Genomic DNA, 12717 nt, shown 5'->3' with positions numbered 1-12717 from the left:
AAAATTGATTAATACTGGAAAGGGTATGTACACCTCTGATTACTGAGATACTCAGAGATACTTCTTCAGGCAAGGTTACACCCAGTGGTCAAATACTCTCACAAAGGAGGCAGGCTCTCTTTCCCTTGGGCTTCTAACTATTCCAGAGCCAGGCTCTTAATGTGCTTTTCATGGTAGCCCCATGAGAAATGACTCTTTTATTTCTACATATGTACCTTTTCCATGTTACATTCAGGTAGAAGAAATAGATCAGTTGCTGTGGGACTCCATGAAGCTTTCCATTACCCCAGTACCTCAGTAAATTTTTATTGTTTTTGCATTATTTATCATTGGAGATAGAAACAAGCCACCCCTACAGGTGTAAAAGAAATCAATCCTGTCTCATTCTCCTGTCTGTTGATGAGGTAGAAGCGTTACTTCTTAAAGGAAAGGAAAAGAGATGCCACTAAAGGGAAAAGATAGCCTTGTCCACTACAACCTTGGCTAATGAATTAATGATCCTGTCTTTCAATCTCGTGGAACCTCTCACGTGACCCAATTTTACCCACTCTTTACTTTCAAGCATCACACCCACTTCAAGCCTTTCCTGCCTTATAGCCTTGCATCCATAGTTCATGACTTACCCTATTAAGGCCAGTCGCCGCTTGGATTCCCCCCCTTTTGTTTTGTCCTTCTGTTGTCTGCCTTCCTTATTTATTTTCAAAGGGAAACTACAGTGAATACACTTGCAATAAGTTCATAGTCCCTCTTCTAGGATAGCCTTATTCTTGATGAGCACATTCCAATTCCTACAATGCTCTTCCTACATGTTGCTCTTTTCTGTTCACAGACAACAAATAGATGCTGCTGATACAGCTTATATGAAACACAAAACTCTTGAGAACTGACCACAGTGTAGTTCAGCTATCATTATATATTTCCGTGGTTTGTACGTTCAACTTGACTTGCATTCTTATCACACCCACACACTCAAAATATACTACTAAAGAAAGAAGCATCATCAAGACGGAGTTTTGCCTAGAAATAGTTGACAGGAAACACTGTGGTTGATTATGACATCTCCATGCATACAGGACACCCTAATCAAACTTGCCTCCTCCTTTTCCTTCATCCCATTCTCCCGCTATTTTCACACATATGCAGAAAGCACTGTGACCACATTTATCCTCTCCATTGCACTCCCTTGTTTAATAATAAGTATTGTTGAAATAAATAATACAACTGAATTCTTTTGTGAATTGAGATCACTTGTTTATCAGTATAGTTATAATTAGGTCCCAGTAAACCTTCAGAAACCCAGTGCAGTAAATCAGCTCCACTAAAGCTTGCTATACTCTCCAGATTAAGTGGATATTAAAGGGGCGAATTTTTTTTTCTCATTCCTTGGAAGGTTTCTCATGAGACTGCTGCAACAAAAGACAGATTATCAAGAGATATGGATACACACTTACTTAATGTAAGTGTGAAATTAGAAAACTTCAGAATTGGAAATCCAAAGGAACACCAAAATATTGGTATTTCATGCATATTTACAAAGACATCTAGATGTATATTTTGACACTCCGAGAATTCAGAGCAGATGCTCCTTAGCATACCTGTGCCTTCATTTTCTTCCTCCAGGAAGGAACAGGGTTTTATGTAATACTTCTGCCTATTTCAGTTAAAACAGAGAGGAAATTAGACATCTGATTTTTTCAGATTTCTTAAGTACTAATATGCAATATTTTGGATTAGTACATTTTGACATCAACATAAAAATGTAACCTGCTAAACTCTGACAATGCTATCACTAAGCTACTTACTTCTTTTCTCATCACGTCTCTCTTAACCTTGATCTGAATTGAAGCTCTTACACTTGCAGTCTCTTTCAGGTTCTTGGCCTAGGTGGGAAGACTGAGATTATGAGAGATGCAAGATATTCATAGAACAGAAGCTGACCGTTTGTCAACTGCATACATATAGAGCATTAAGTTTTGCTTAGAGCAAACTAATAGAGGAAACAGCTCTGTCTGCATCAGCAAATTAGGATTGCAAGAAAGAAAACACCCTTGTCTCTTCCTAAGTGTCAACATATTTGCTAATATGCAATCTCTCTGCAGTTTCTATGAAGACTATGCAAAATTGATTCAGAGGAACCTCATTATGAACTGAGCGCTATTGTCAAACGCGTCTCTGGAGCACCTTCTCTTTTTCTGGCAGCATCTAATGGTTTTGAAAACTTAATGGATGTAACACAGCCTCCTCTTGTACCATTTATTAGTACCACTCACATTTTGAGCAATTAGAGTTTCTTGTGCTGCCTCTGGGAGATGAGTGGCGGTGAGTGATGAAGTGATCAATTCAAAGAGAGATAGCTGAGAAGTATAAATGCCAGCGAATAAAGTAGATTTATCTCTGGAAATACATTTTACCTAGTGTGTTCTATCATTTTTTCTATAGTTTGACAAGATAACGTTTCACTGCAAAGCAAAAAGTGAACAGAGATTATGACACACAAGAACAATCCAATTTTATTATAATGTCACATTCATTCATTTTTCATTTTGTTTTTAAAATATGTACAATAAACTCACAGTGTTCACTTCAGTAGAGCCACATAAAGGCATATCTTTTATTATCTGAAAAAATAAAGCATTGGTTTTTGAAAGGAAGAGATAAAACTAAAACTCAAATTTCTTAAGCAATTTAATCAATGAATACTATAAGGAGTCTTAGTTTCTTTGAGTGGAGAAAAGCATAGGGTCTTATAATGAGATTAACAGGAACATTCTTGGAGTTCAGGTATCATTCATATAATAGATTTCAATTCATACAACTTCAAATTTATGCTAGTCTGATTAAATATCAGACAGATATGTTTGAAACTTACTAATTAGAAAGAAGATAACTCTCTAAATATATAGGTAATTCCTAAAATGTTTGCTATTATTCAAATATATAGTACATTACTTAATGGCAAGAAATACAACCTTGCAAATTTGTACCTCACTTTAGGCATTGCTTCTCAGCAGGAAGAAATTATTATTTGGCAAACTGCCATTTGTAGTTTAGATGCAAGCAAAAATGGAAGGATAGTAAAGGCTGTTTAGAAAGTCTTATCTTTTATTTTAATATATGTTCAATTTACATTTCTTTCATATGTGGAAGGTAGAAACAATTCATAAGTGTACACACAAACAATAAGGCTATATGTAAATGTATTCACTAAAGTATGGTATTTGCAAGGGAGAATTCAAATGGTATGATTCCTTAGTAAAATTCACTCAAAATGATTACAACAACATTAGTGCTTGACAGGTCAGGAGAGCATTCATGAAAAGAAGCATAGATGAATAAAGAGAAGAAGAGGGGAAGAAGGAAGCCTTAATATTCTATACATATACTACAAAATTAAGAAAGTTTATGGGAACAGTGGGACTGAGACAGATGGAAGGTGATATCTGTCAAGATGTATTGTCTTCATACAACTACTTAAAAATAACTTAAATTTAAATTAAAATATAGCCTATCACTAAAGTAAGCTTTTCTTTCTTTGCAGATAATATAGATAAGAGGAAAATGAAGTAAATCTTTCCAAATGTATTCAAATATCTAATCAGAATAAAGAACATGTTACAATAAAACAACTTGTCACCGTCAAATGATAATATTGTACCTATCTCTTTCAAATAATATCTCATCTTAGTATAATTTAATCGAGCAAGTCTATTGTTTCTCATGTACCTGATCAAATGAATTAGAAAACTTGGAAGTAAAATTTAGATATGAGCAGAAGCCATACTAATTTGCATATCAAATATGAGGGAAAGAAGAGGATGATGAATGTTTTTCTGTTTTGATTTCTCATATTTGCAAATGTGTGATTCTGTTATTCCTTGTTTGCATGTATTTTCAAAGTATTTAAACTCAAAAATAGATCATCAAATGAAGACACCTAATGAAGGAAAGAGAAATAGTAATTTCTAAACATTACCTGCTTGTAGAGCATGAATATTCAATGTGGATCTTCTTGGTTAAAATATGAATTATAAGCTTGCAATACATTTTTCTCATTAAAATCTATTCTTTTTATTCACCTGTGTGGCTTTGATACATTCATTTCACTTCTCGATAAATACTTGCTTTTCCTACTAAATCTATATTGCTGTATTTTCTACTGGGGAATCTAATAAAAAAGACAAAGATAGAACATTGTCTTATTGTCTATTGGGCATTCAATATAATGTTAGGAATATGTAAATTATGTGGATGGATAGACATTTGGATGTATGAATGGCTAACAGTACATATCACTATACTGTTCCAGCTGAGAGTGAGAGAATTACAGCACATCTTTGCATTCTCTTAGTCACACTTGTCATTTGAAGTTCTTGATAGTATATTAGATAATCATACTTTCATTCATATCCTTTTTATTCTGCAGTCTGGTTCCGCAATTAATAACACTGCAGGAATTGCACTGGGGATGGAAATGAACCTATGTCATTATGGATTGCAGAGTTCATGAAGAAAACTCAGAAATGTCGAGGAAGTTCTTAGAAGTGTGAACAGTTTTTTTAAAATTATTTTATTATCAGAGTGATTTATAGAAGGGTTACAGTTACATTTCTATGGTAGTGAGTACATTAAGAAATGTGAGTAGTATTTAAAAAGAAGATTGGATACCTATAAAATCCAAAATAAATTTGAGGAAAGAAAAGACATTAAAAAATACATGAAAGGCTGGGAAGGTGGCTTAATGGTAGCATGCTTACCTAACATCCACAATTCCTCAGGACCGGCAAATTAGAAAAAAAAGAAAGAAAAAGCAGAGTTAAGTGAAGGCCAGAGGATATAAGTATGCATTAGATGATAATGATGAATGCAGAATGTCCCTTCAAACACCAAGTATGAAGGTTAAAGAGCAGGAGATGCCAGAAGCATGGTGTGGTTTTCGCATTGAGAGCAGAGGTCAAGTGGTACCAGAGCAGACTAAGCAGGCATGCAAATCCCCAGCTAACTGAGTTCTATCATTCTGGATGCTCTCTGCACTATCCATGGAAAACTGATCTTTTCTTGATACTGTATTGTTATCTCCTAGTATACTATCATGGAATTCACAAGCAGTTTGTAAATATCTGTCAATTGCGAAATAGATGGATTTTTAATATTATTTACTCTACCTCCAACAGACTTGTAGATATAAGTACACGGGCCTACAAAGAAAGAATCTGTCCTTGTTAGGTCAATCATCTACTTCTTTCCTTTGTTAATTTGCTTGTTGTAGTGCTAAAAAAAACTCTCTTAAACTGAATTGAGATTTTAATTGTTATGTGATACATAAGTGTATTAACATCTGATTTATGTTTTTTAGGGCCATCTAAAATATTCCTATATTTTAAAACTTTGAGTACAATTGTTCCCTGTCATCAAACTAAAATAAATCCTACCTTCTCAACACTTATTTATGTTTTGTGTTTAAAATATTTTGTGTAAATTTTTGAGATAATAGGCAAAATTATTGTTACAGACTTATTTAGAATTAAAGAAACACTTATACCATACCATACCATAAAATAAACACCAGGGTTTCAATTGTTCTAAAAATGACAAATTCTTGACTCTGATTTTCTTTTGGTTTTCAGAATGTGATCTGTCAAGATAATGCCTGGGAAACTCTGAAGACAAGCAAGGTCTTTTTAATTTTTTAATCACTTTCTCTAATGTATCTGCTACCTGTCACACAAAAAGGAGCAAGAATCACTATTAAAAGTCCAGATATGTTTTCCTCCAAGATTTCATAAGTGCATAGCATTTTACTTTAGAAAACTAACTTTTTCTCCCTTGTGTGCTGGTGTAACTAATTTCTCACAAGACTGAAGGGGTCAGGAAAAAGGAGGTTGACATGGTGAAGCAAATTCTACCTTTGGCAGAGCTGACTATCATTGTTGGCTTTGATCATATCCAGAAGCATCCCTCTCTCTGGGGTTTTAATTAATATTATATTCAAATCTGGTCAGAAAACATTAATGTTATTAAACAAAGGACTTGCATCAGCTTTAGCCATATCTCTTGTGAGGCTGTAGCCACAAGAATATCTTTAGTAATTGCCTGTCAAGTCCACTTAGAGCGGTCTTAAATAATGAACACATTATCATCACTTTAGCATGATGTGTCTTCAGTCAATGTATAATCACATTTGGGGGGAGATTGAGTTACTAGTCTCATTTTCTCTCATCTCAGGATTGAGTCTATATTGGTTTGTTTTGTTTGTGTCTTTGAATAAAATTCTAAGCACTCTACTACTGGCACCTCCATTAAGAGATTGTTTGGTAACCTTTTAGAGAAGTAACTGGACTATTCTTTAACCAAGGAACAGTCCTTTGCTATGTGGTTTGTGTGATAAGTGTAAGAGGAAAAAGATCATTTTTGCATTTTTTTATACTTCAGAGGCTGGCAGTCTGACCACTGAGGATACAAGAAAGGAGAATCTTTAATATTAAGTAAGCATATGCTAAAATTAATTTTTACTCATTAGATCATGTTTTGCCTCTTTGAACTACTTTCGGAGGTAAAAACTATTTGTTGGGATTTAAGATCTCAAATACTGAAGTCTTGGTTGCCTGTTTTGGGTGATCCTAGAAAGGAATGTGTTTTCACATTACGACTGTGAAGTTCCAGCATGTCTCATTGTGACCAGCTGTTCCACTTTCCACCTATAAAGGTAAATATCAAGTAGGTTTGAAAAAAAACAAAACCTTTGCTACAATTACATTTTGTGAATGTGAGGAGAAAAGTAAACAGGCAGCTTAAAAAAGTAAAATTGGTAATTCATTGATTATCTGCATCAGTGATAATCTAATCTCCATGACTAATGGAATATTTGGCAAAACTTTATTTTTGTTCGAGTGTCAACTGGATTATATTTTTAAATTTAAACACAAAATCTCAAAAAATAGGATAACACAAATATAATTTATTATATATAGGCATACCTTTCAATTTTGTTCTTTTTAGATTATATAACAATTTTTAGTTTTCAACCAATGCAATCACACTATTTAATGGCTCTGAGTTGTTCTTTTTTTGTGTGTGGGGGGTCTCTGGGCTTGAACTCTGGACCTAGGCGCTGACCTTGAGCTCTTCAGCTCAAGGCTACTTCCCTACCCCTTGAGACACAGCTCCACTTCCCATTTTCTAGTGAGTAATTGGAAATAAGAGTCTCACATTCTTTAGTGCCCGGGCTGGCTTTGAACCACAATCCTCAGATCTCAGCCTCCTGAGTAGCTAGGACTACAGGTGTGAGCCACCATGCCTGGCTTGAGTACTTTTGAAAATTGAGGTGAGCTTTACAAAAATATAATGGTAATACTAATACTAATGTCATCTATATATGGTGCTTATGGAGACTTTCTGTATCATTTTTTTCAATTTTCTGAGAATTCTAAAACTGAAAAGCAATACTTCAATGAGTAAAATAGTAAAGAAACTTTTGAATAACCATAATAGTTTCTCTGAATAATAAATCTTTGAGGAAAGTTACTAGTTTAGAGATCTGACCATACTTTTATTTGAAGGCATCCCATTGACCTGTTAAAAGGTTATGCCAAGGACTCCACTTATTACAAGATTCCAAACAAATTTTTGGAATTTTAAGGGTTATTTTATAATTAGACTTTTTCCTTTTGAAATTTCTTAGTTCTTGTTTATCAAGTCATCAGCATGTGTATTTTATTTTTATCATTGCTGTTTCTCTTTTTAACCATTATTAAAAGCGAAAAGGTTCCAGGGATTAAAGCACTAAGATTCCAGGTTTTCTGGCTATCATCTAGCATATGCTCTCTGTTCTTATAGGCTTTCTGCATTTCCTTGGGATATTGCTCCTCTATTTTCATGCTAACCATCCATCAAGTCCTTCTCATGCTTCCAATCCCTCTCATGCTCAAAACCTCCCAGTTCTTGACTCTAAATCCATGTTTAAAGATCGGGTGGTTAAATCTATTTGGCTAGCAATCCTGGTCACCTGATTTACAAGCTAAGTTATGCTGAAAAATTCCTTCCAGCTTCTAAATTATATCAGATATGAGCGGGATGAGATTACTTCAAGTGTATGTTTTCTTTCATACTATAGTTACCAGAATGTTTCACATCAATCCTGGCTTATACATACTAAAGAAGAGACAACAAAACTGTGGAAGCCAATACCACAACTGCACACACACACATACATACATACCACACACACACACATATACACACATACACAGAGATTCACAGGAGAGGAGGAAGGAGTGGAATAAAAGGAGAAGAAATTGATGAAAAAATTACCTTCTTGTTTATATTTATAAAATTTCCATGAGGTAAAATCAATAAGCTTATCTATAATTTTGCTGTACTGAAACTAAACTTACTAAGTATAAATAATTGACCTAAGGATAGCAAACATTCTAAGATCTTATGCCAAATTACCTTTCTTAAAATTTAGGCATTATCTAGGACTCTCCTAGAGAGGATTACAATAGTTCAAAACCTAGTTACATAAGGTCATATAGGATGAGACTAAGTAAAAGGGTCTCTAGGATATGGAAACAAGAGCTTCATCTTGTGATTGTTGTTCTTAATGTATTATGTTATTTCTCTTTTGTTTTTTTTCCCTTTGGTTAATCTCATATTGTTACTGTATCTGACTTTGTTACCTGGCATATTATAAATATAAATATAGATATAAATATAAAATATATATATTAGTTTTTTTTGAACTAGGAAAGGGAAGGGGTAAAACAAGATGATTGGGAGGAGGTGGGGGGAGGGAAATGGGAACAAAGCCATGAGAAGGGGTATCAATGTGTGAGAAGTAATGCACCTACCACCTGGAGAATGTAACTGTAACCCCTCTATACATTACCCTGACAATAAAAAATAAAATAAAATAATTTAGGCATTATAACTTACTTACTCAAGTAATATGTACTCATGCTACAAGTGAACAGTTGTACATTTTAATTTTTACCTTTAAATTTTTTTGCTGAGTGAGTAAATACAAAATGTTATTCTTTTCTTGCCTTAAATGATATTTCTGATAAATAGCAGCTGAAAGTTATATAGTCAGCGATTTTTGCTTTTCTGAGCAGCCTTTGTTTTTAACTTTACTGCTATTTTTATAATTTGTATATGTATTAGTTCTTAATAATACATAAGGAATTTTATGCATTAATACATTTTAAGCATTTACACATTTTGATTATTTTTTCAAATTTCTTGCATTGTCTTTAACTTTCTTCTAGTGTATAATTTTTCCATGTATAAAAATATATTATTTCTTCAGGCTTAAGTCTCTATATTTCTTAGATTCAGCAATCATAAACTTCTTTGCTAATGGCAAGTCTTTTGTAGAACTACTTAAGATAATAAAATTAATTTTTTTTATTTTCTTCTATTTTTAAGTTCTTTCTCTGCACACTTAGTTTAATTTTTTATATGTCATGGAGTAGCACTGAAAATCACTGAGAAATCCGATTGAAACTCAGATTGATTTTTGTGTGCTTAACTTCAGTAAGTAAGGAGTTAACACTTATTTGTTCAAAATACTTTAAGAAAATGATCTCTGTGGTAAGTTTACATACTTGAACAATATTGAGGAAAATTTATGTGGTACTTCTGATATGGGCAGTTGAAGAATTCAACTTCAAGCTTATGGTTACAAGCAGAGAATTCAGTAGATACGAGGGAGGATTTATTACATTCACATCTGAACAATTGCCTACATTCTTCTTGGCTTATCTCTTTCATTACAGAATGCATTTCCCAACGTATCACTTGCTTTTACATGGTAGGCAGTTGAACAAAAAAAATAGAAAAACACTTGACTTTTTGTTGTTTGTTAAGCATTCACAGATGAGCAACTATTTTCAAAATATGCCTAAAGTCACTTTTAAAATACCAAAATGGATAGTCCCAACATTTTTCAAATATCTTTTGACCAAGTTTGGTTTTACAATTATTCTTGGAGTAGATTCAAAGAGTAAAGCATGCATCTGATAGTTTCTAAAAATTTTCCAGGATGCAGAGCCTCCTACTCCCCTTTCCTCTCTCTTATTTTCCTTTTACTTGCCAATGTTTCATCAGGTGGAGAATTATTGTGACTGCCTTATACAAAATAATAAATTTGGTTTATCTGCTAAAAGCAGATGATAAACTTAGATTCAGTAATTAGCAGATAAAATGGAGTTCTACATATATATGACTTTATCAAGTACCCAATATTTTATCCATGAAGCCACACTGACTTTGTACAATAAATTTATGACATCCTAGAATCCACAACACAGGATGCTTCTAGAATTCTCAGATGGATAAATCCTACCTCTGTCTCTCTTATGAGATTAGGATAGATACTTAAATATAACTGTGTTTATACAAATTTATGTAAACATTTGGGTTACTTTCTAAATGCAAATCCCAACTCTTTGGGATAGTGATCCTACATGGCAAAAAACGAGAAGAAGGTTCCTATAGCTGCATAAAATCGAAGATGCTTCTGTCAAAAGGGTCATTTGTGTCTGGAGGTTAACAAACATGCAAATTAAAAATGACCAAATGGAGAGACGAAGCACTTCTCCCTAAAACAGGAGATATTTTGCAGTGACCTTGAGGCATAGCATTTTAAATAATGGATGCATTTTTTCCCCTTCACAAAGATCAGCAATGTTAGAATTGGCTCAGATCTTATATAAAATCTGCTCAGGTTTCTTTATATTTGCACAGGTCAGAATATCTTTTCTGTTTTTTTTTTTTTAAGTACAAGCCCTTCTGCCTTAAAACACTTGATTGTAGGATGTACTCTGTGAGAGCTGGCTATTCTCAGGGATCAGCAGGGAACTGAAAAACATTTGGGACAAGACAGTTTCACGACATCAAACCACTGCCAGTATGTTCTGGGTGAAGTTCCAGGTGCTGAAGCAAGGTGCCTTGATTTTCCTTATGCCCTCAACTCCTGACTTCCATCCTTGGCTTTCAGATAAGGACCTCATTCTATCCCTCACTAAGACCCTAGGAAGGCTTACTTCGAACCCATCACCCACACTCCGCCCTACACTCTTACTGCACACTCTCAAATTTGTGCCTCCCTTAATATTCAGACTCCAGAGTGAATCAGGAAATTCAGGTCTGTTTTACATCTTACCTCCTTAGACCAGGCATCTCCTCACAGACATCTTAAAGATAACATCTTCTGGACAGAAATCTCCATGGTTGCCTCAAACATTCTCCCATTCTCTTCTTGGCAACAGTGGAGGTGAAATGATCAGTTAATGATACATGCACGCTTGGGACTGAGGCATCACAGAAAAATCCATCCATTCGTACATATGATACATGTGGATAAAAAGGTTTCTCAGCATTACAATGGCGCACAACCTCAATACATAAGGTCATATAGGATGAGGTAAATGAAAGGATCTCTAGGATATGGAAACAAGAGCTTTATCTTGCGTGATGGTTGTTCTTAATGTACTATGTTATTTCTCTTCTCTTTTGTTGCCCTTTTGTTAATGTATCTGACTTTGTTACCTGGCATATTGTATATACGTTTGTTTGTTTATTCGGAATAGGAAAAGGAAGGGGGGAAAACAAGGTGATTGGGAAGGGTAGGGAGAGGGAAATGAGGAAAAATCATGAGAAGTGGTATCAATGTGTGAGAAGTAATGTACCTACTACCTGGAGAATGTAACTGTAACCCCTCTATACATTACCCCAACAATAAAAAAGAAAAAAAAAGGAATTAAAATATTCCTCAGATAGTCTTCACATCCATGAATAACCAGTCCACCTTTTCAGCTCTTCAGACCCAAATAGTTGCAAAATATTTCTCATTTAGTTCTTGCTCTCAAACTCTCACTTCACCTTGTTAGGTACATATTACAAGCTCTACCTTATGGATTTGGATGATCTTTCAATTTAGATAATCACTCCAAGAAAAAAAATTAGTGATTTAGAAAGTACAATTAGGTAGAAATGTGAATGTTGATTTGCTAGGGAAGGGGAGATAACAAAATTGTCATAGTTAGTAAATGCAATATATTAGAAAATAAAGACAAAATAGTGCTTTTACAAAATATCAAGTGGCTGCCTAATTCGCTTTGCAAATGTTTTGCCTCCCAAATAGTTCTGCTTTCAAACTCATTCAGTAAGCTCCTTCTATGGTAATTTTAGTATTACAATTTTTTTTTCTGGTACCAGTGCTTGAAGTTAGGGTCTCCCTCTATGTAACTTATATACTGGGCTGACACACTACCACCGGAGTCACACCTCCAACCCACCTTTGCTTAGAATCTCTGAGACTTTTTTTTCTGGGCAGTATCTTCAAACCTCCATTCTCATATCTTGGTAACCTGAATCAAGTATGTCTACCAGGCATGAGCTTTAAAAGAAAATAACAATATAAATTACTTCTCCCCTTAACAATTAACTGGAAGTTTAACATTATTTTTACTTGGAAAGAAATTTGGAAATTTAGGTTTTCCAACCTAATTTGGTTAATGATGTGAATATTAATTTCAGTGGATGGTTTACCTGCTGGTAAAATCTCTGATGGAACTATTTTCATATTTTTTCATAGGACATCTTAATTTCAGACACTTGAATTTTCATGTAGAGATACATTCATATACTTTTCAAATAGATGACATTTATTATTCCATTGATCACTATGTCCATATTTTAATGATACATTTTAAATTT

At 34.1% G+C, this 12717-nt stretch overlaps 2 long non-coding RNA genes across 3 annotated transcripts; both read right to left on the bottom strand.

The window, feature by feature from the left end:
* Positions 1-1301: 1301 nt before the first annotated feature.
* Positions 1302-1873, bottom strand: LOC150049342 (uncharacterized). The gene is made up of 3 exons (XR_016538989.1): positions 1803-1873; positions 1596-1651; positions 1302-1406 (listed from the first exon to the last, which is right to left on the bottom strand). It is a non-coding gene; the product is annotated as an uncharacterized LOC150049342 (long non-coding RNA).
* Positions 1874-2275: 402 nt separating this feature from the next.
* On the bottom strand, positions 2276-11222 carry LOC150049341 (uncharacterized). 2 transcript variants are annotated; one of them, XR_016538987.1, is made up of 3 exons: positions 11162-11222; positions 3974-4165; positions 2276-2459 (listed from the first exon to the last, which is right to left on the bottom strand). It is a non-coding gene; the product is annotated as an uncharacterized LOC150049341 (long non-coding RNA). The 2 variants fall into 2 exon arrangements; XR_016538988.1 differs by lacking the exon at positions 2276-2459 and adding an exon at positions 2573-2618.
* Positions 11223-12717: the final 1495 nt, after the last annotated feature.

The sequence above is a fragment of the Megascapheus bottae genome, chromosome 20 (genome assembly GCF_031878675.1).
Source record: "Megascapheus bottae isolate mThoBot1 chromosome 20, mThoBot2.hap1, whole genome shotgun sequence".
NCBI classification, from domain to species: domain Eukaryota; kingdom Metazoa; phylum Chordata; class Mammalia; order Rodentia; family Geomyidae; genus Megascapheus; species Megascapheus bottae.
The sequence above is the reverse complement of the archived record's forward strand: the minus strand, read 5'-3'. Positions and strand labels throughout refer to the sequence as shown.